Here is a 7,500-nt window from a genome sequence, read left to right on the forward strand (position 1 = left end):
TTATCTATTATGCAAGTAAACGTCTTCATGAAGCTTTTTTATACTTTAAAAAATAAAAGGACTTTCTCCGCAAATCTGAATTTTAAAAGATCGAGGATTTGAGATCACGTTAGATTTACGTGTGTATCTATACATCGACGATATAAAGAAGGAATTTCCCTTCATAAATTTCTATGATATTAATATCGTCATAACTTTTCTTTTACCCATATATGAATAAGGTGTGACTAAAGCTCTTACTAGTGTGAATTTTAGAAATATAAAAACTAATCTTACTATTATTTTTTTTGTGAGAAAGAAAGAAAGAAACCAGGAGAGAGAGATTATAATACACACGGATCCCATTGGGAATACATGCAATTCTGAGAAACTAGTGTGAAGGATAAAAGATTTTGAAATAATTATAATATCACACATCTTACAGCCATGTCTCATACAAAATGCAGTCGCCATGTCCAGCATTTTATAAATATTAAAACTTAATAAATAATGCACTATCACAAAGACTCCTTCTATGTCTATTTAGAAACAGATTTTAAGGAGACTGGTAGACAGGAGGTTGGATATCAGAATATCGCAGATTGTATATAAACTTGATACAAATGTAAATACAAAGTGGATGTTAACCATAGCCAGTGGTAAGGTCAGCGTGAATGGACTGTATTGTGAAATGACTGCCATTGCATTTCACACGCTTTCTATTAAACACTGCACTACTCGGATTCCACGGGACGGAGGTCGCGAGAGAGTGAAAAGGGCATTTTATCTTCATCTGCCGCTGTCCTGACTTCTTAGGGATGAATCAATTAAATATTACAAACAACATTTGTTGAAAGAGAGTGCAACGACAAATATAAAATGACTAAAATGAAATCTGCCTTGGTATTGCACTTCAAGAAAAGTTTCATGACAAAGCCTGCCATCGTATTGCCTACGGGAATATGCTGTGACAATGCAAAACGTAAATATGTGTCTATATACATTTTGATAAAAGAGGAACCGATCAGCTATCCCTTATTACTGCGTGTCAGATTTAAAATACACGTTATAATGCGTAGAGATGAGTCCGTTCAGTGTTTCGTACTAAGATCAAAGCGCATTTCAAAGCTGCTCACATACATTAACCCACAAAGCAGGCTTGCCTATTGAATGGTAAGTCAACAATTTCAACTCTTGTATCTATGACACATAAAGCTTAAAATCACGAGCTCCATCTCCCGCTATCTCACTTGGGTTTGCCTTCATCCTCATCCGGGAAAGACAATGGAGGCTTCTTGTGCCATCTTTGCAAGGATTTTCTCTCAGGAAGACGAGAACAAATGTCAGCCGAGACAAACTGAGCTATTACACAGAACCAGTGAGCAAGATGATTAATCCTATATCTAGGGCCCCCGATCTTGCTTCGCCGAAGAAATACTAGCGAGGTGTCGCTGGTAGGCGTTGGGAGGGGGAGACACTCTGAATCGCATATGACATCTCAACTCACTTGTAAAATCGGCAGATCTCAATCGCCTCTTCTTTCTTGTTCTTCCTCTTCTTTTTTCAACACCTCTCTCCTTTTCCTCTAAACCTCTCTTTGTGTATCAAAAGCACTTGTTGTCAGCGAAAAGAATTGTTTTCCGCTGGTTCCCACCGTGTAAGGCTGTAAAGATTCTCACACAACACTGATTCACGGCCTGGCTTCAATACAGTTCTGTGTTGCTAAAAGCGGAGGCTGTTCTGTCCCTTCACACGGCCCGTTCTGTCTGCTGATTACGGTGGAGAATACAGTACTGTCCCAAGAACACGGCCCGCGGTCTTCTTGTGGGCGCCAAACCTGTAGAGTCATTGGGGGAGAAGCGGCCCTACACCTAGCGGACGACACTCCCTCCCTCGCCTCCCCCGACCCACAGGTGTTCTTCTATGAAGACCGCTATTGTCTTGGGCTCATGATATACACCTGCTATAATCTCGCCATCGGTCGATATATCAAGCCAAGGCGACGGCGATGCCCGATGGCGTATCTCAAGATTAAAGCGAATAAAGTGAAAATATGAGGTAATCTGGTAACAATGACACGAGGCGACATACCCGCTCTCGGCAGGCGCAGGGGAGGAGCCTGCGGGGGACGGGGCGGAGCCACATGGCCTGTGGGAGGAGCAGCGGGAGACCAAGCCACGCCTCCCAACTCTTTCCTTTCTATCACACAGCCGCCAAACTCGCATAGTTCAGCGATGCAAACATTGTCTTTCTCAGGGCGGAGTGACAATCAATCACGCGATGGCGCATCCCAACCTTCGCAAGTCGACGGCCCGATCGACTGAGCGAGCAGCATCGAGTTCGACAATGTCTATTGGCCATAAGAAGATATTTATCATCCTCGAGACAACCAGCCAAACCCTCCCTTCGGCCCCCTCGCCCCAAGGAGCAATTTGCATACACATTCGAGATCTCGCAGATTACGCACTCTGGCTCCGGTTTGCAAAGTGTCTGAAAACAAACGTTATACGGTTTCTAACACTTGACGTGCGACAAGTGGAGGGGCCATTATGGAGTTGATTAACATGTCAGAAAGAAGTGTGAACAGGATCGGGATGCTAATGTGTCGTTCTACTCTGAAAGGAAGAATTAACGATAACTAATGATGAATAGTTGATGGTGGTAAGACAAAAAATAAAAAGAGAAAGCAGTGACTGAGTGACGAGTGATTAGAACGAAGGAAGATCAAAGGGAAGGCGGAATGCGTGCCCACCCACTTGCCGATACCCGTTTCCCTGCCCTAAGGTAACTATGGAGGAAACCGTAGAGTCCACTGCATGTGCATTCATGAGGCTCTATATTGATTTTACCTACACGAAAAAGAAGGGAATCTAATCTTTCATGTACATGCATAACCTCATACACACCCGATTATACATATATATATATATATATATAAATAAATATATATAATATATATAAATATAATTATATATATATTTTATAAAAGAGTCATAATATAACATATATATATATAAATATATACATATGTAATACAATATATATATATATATATATATATATATAATAAATATTATATATATATATATATATATATATACATTAAGTAAGTATTACCAACTACACTCGCACACACACACACACTACCCGTAACATATATATATGTATATATATATACTATATATCAATATATAATATTACTTATATATATATATATATATATACATTAACACATATGTTAAATTATATTTCTGTGTATGTGCATATGTGTGTGTGTGTGTGTGAGTGTGTGTATGGTGTATGTGTGTGTGTTGTTGTGTGTGAGTGTGTGTAGTGTGATTGTTTGGTAGTGTGTGTGTGTGTTTGTGCATATATATATAGTATATCATTATTATATGTATATATACATATAAATATTTGTAATAAATATATATATCCTATATATATAATACATTAAATATATATTATATGAATATATATATATATATATCATATATACTTATATATATATACATACATAGATATATGTACATATATTATCCTTATATACATATACATATAGTATATATATATATACACATACATATACATACATATACATATATGTACCAGTATATATATATACATATATATATACATATCTAATATATATATACTAATTAACATATACATATACATACATATATATATACATATGTACTATATACATATCATATACATATATATACATATACAATATATATATATGTTGTATCATATACAATATATACATATACATTATATATACATTCCCATATACACAAATATATCCCATATATATATATCGTACAAAATAAATATATATACATAACACATCTTACACTAATACATATATATATATATATATATATATAATATACATATATACATATATATATAATATATATCAACTAATATATCCATATACATATATATATATCAGCTAAACATATATACATAATCACATATATATATATATCATATATATATATATATATATATATATATATGTAATACGTTTTTAATATATATAAATCATATATATGATAAATATTACACAAACCCAGATATATATATATATAATATATATACAATAATCATATATATATATAAATATTTACAAACCACATATATATATAAATATATATCTATAATCATATATCCAGCACACACACCTATATATAATACAATATATATATATATATATATATATATATACAAACACACACACATTATAATATATATATATATATATATACCTATATATATATATCACAACACATATATACTATATATATACTTATAGATATAAACATTCACATATATAACACACATATACTCTAATATATATATACAAATATATTATATACATATAAATATCATATAACATATAAATCTATCAATATACCATCCTCCACATATAATATCGCTATACATATCAACAACCAATATATATATATATACACATACACTCATACATATACATATACACATATATACGATTCACATATACACATACATATACAAATATAATATATATATACATATATAGCACTACAACCCATACATACATATACCTTAAATATCATATATATATATATATATATATATATATATAACCACATATACACATACATACACACATGTATACAATACAACATATATACATATATAGCAACACACATACATAACCCACATCCATCTATACCATATATCTCATATATAATATACTATATATATATATATATACAATATAATATATACCCAACCCATACATATATACATATACATATACCTATATATAACACATATCCAGTATACAATTTATACACATATATTACGATAAATATACAAACACTATATATAAATATATACATACACATATTATATACATATATATACATACCAACAAATCTATATATATACATATATATCATATACTACATATATACAGTCCCCCATATAAACATACACATATATATACATAATATATATACGAAAGGGTGTGGGCATATTAATAATATATACATTAATACTATATATATATATATATACCTTATATACATATGCATATATATACATATACACACGTATACACAGTATATACATTCTATACATTCAATATACACATATATACACAAAATATATATATATATATATACATATGTATATATATATACTTATGCATATACATTACTTATATATATACAATTGCCTATACATATACATTTACACATCCATGTAATAATATACATATACATTATATATAACATATAACATATATACCACAATATACATAATACATATGTATATAGATACATGTATATACCATATGCAAATGGCTACATATACATATATATATAATACATATGCATATACATGATATATTACATATATATACATATATATATACTATGTACATATATATATAATGGACATATACATATATATATAATATACATATGTAATAATATACATATATATACATATATACATATATATACATATACATATACATATATACATATACATAAACATGTACAATATCAATATATATATATGTATATATATTATATACATTATTCATATATATACATATATCATATACATATATATATACATATACATATATATATATACATATACATTACATATATCATATATATACATAAATACATATATATATATACATATACATAGCATGTACAATATATATATACATAAACATATTATATACATATACATATATACATTACATTAGTATTAAACATAAATACATATAAATATACATATAAATATATATATATAATATACATATACACATAAACATTTATATAACATATACATATATAGAATATAAATATGTATTTACATATACTACATATACAGATATATACATGTATATACAAATCTATATATACATATACATATATATATACATAGACAATGTATATATATACATATACATTACATATATATTTCATATACATATATATATGGGTTTTTTTTTAAAAATATGTATTATTTATACATATACATATGTATATACATATACATATGTATATAACAGATACATATATATATCTTACATATACATAGATATAATACATTATAAAACATATACATATACATATACATATATACATATACATATACATATATATACATATACATATACATAGCTATATACATATACCATAATATATATCTACCTATACAAAACATATAAAAATATAAACATATACATATGCTAATATACATATACATATGTAATAGCAGATACATATACATATACAGATACATACATATATTATACAGTATACATATATATAAATATATATATACATATACATAAGGTCTATATACATATACATATGATATATACATAACTACATATTGTAATATAATATTATATACAAATATATATTTCATATATACATAAACATATTATTACATATTATGTATCTATATGTATGGAAATATGTATATATGAATAAATATACATTGTATATATATCTATTCAATATAATAAATATATTAATTTTATACTAAACATATATATATATACATATACATGTATATATAAGTATTATATATATAGACATATACATATATGTAACTGTATATATATACATTCAATGCATATATATATATATAGATAGATTATAATATATATATATAATATATAATACATATATGTATATTATATATATATATTCATAAATATGTATATATGTATAATATATAAATATATATATATTATTCATATATATATATATATATAATATATATATATATATGATATATGTATATGTATATCATATATCATATATATATCGTATATTAAACTATATATATTCATAGATATATATTTCAATATAGATATATATAATATCATTATATATATATATTCCAATATATAATATATATTCATCTATATATATTCATATATATAATATATATCAATATATATATAAATAGATATATATATATATATATAATACATATAATGTGTGTGTGTGTGTGTGTGTATACATACATATGTTTTATAATATGTGTGTTTGTGTGTATATATGTATGCATATGTGTATATATAATAAATAAATAAATAAATATATATATATATATATATATATATATATATATACATATATATAATCTATATTATAAATAAATATATATATATATATATATATATATATATATATACATATATATAAATATATATATGTAAGCAACAGTATCATAAAATAACGAATTAACAATAACAATAAAGGCAATATAAATGAAAAATGACACGAATGCTAACAAAAATAATGATAAAAAAGAACGACAGAACAATAACATCACAAAGAAGAAACTCAGAGGAAAGTTTCCAGACTGCAATATGCATTGACATTTCCGAATACGAATGCCCCCTCAGTCTGAGTGCGCAGATGGATTTAGAATATATTTAGTTACTTGAATTGCTGTCAATGCAGATTTGTGATGAATCATTATCCT

General features: G+C 26.8%; 1 protein-coding gene and 1 long non-coding RNA gene across 2 annotated transcripts in view; one reads left to right on the forward strand and one right to left on the reverse strand.

Moving 5' to 3' along the window:
* Positions 1 to 2,143, reverse strand: part of LOC122259060 (uncharacterized) — a 26,841-nt gene extending 24,698 nt beyond the window's left edge. The window contains exon 1 of the mRNA XM_086551735.1: positions 1,487 to 2,143. The gene's annotated coding sequence lies outside the window, so the exon portion shown is untranslated. The remainder of the gene's footprint in view (positions 1 to 1,486) is intronic.
* Positions 2,144 to 2,192: 49 nt separating this feature from the next.
* LOC147468931 (uncharacterized) overlaps positions 2,193 to 7,500 on the forward strand; it is a 43,371-nt gene continuing 38,063 nt past the window's right edge. The window contains exon 1 of the long non-coding RNA XR_015192233.1: positions 2,193 to 2,763. This is a non-coding gene — a long non-coding RNA (uncharacterized LOC147468931). The remainder of the gene's footprint in view (positions 2,764 to 7,500) is intronic.

Source organism: Penaeus japonicus, unplaced genomic scaffold (assembly GCF_977035675.1).
Source record: "Penaeus japonicus unplaced genomic scaffold, GWHDUDI00000001_assembly GWHDUDI00000025, whole genome shotgun sequence".
In the NCBI taxonomy this organism is placed as follows: domain Eukaryota; kingdom Metazoa; phylum Arthropoda; class Malacostraca; order Decapoda; family Penaeidae; genus Penaeus; species Penaeus japonicus.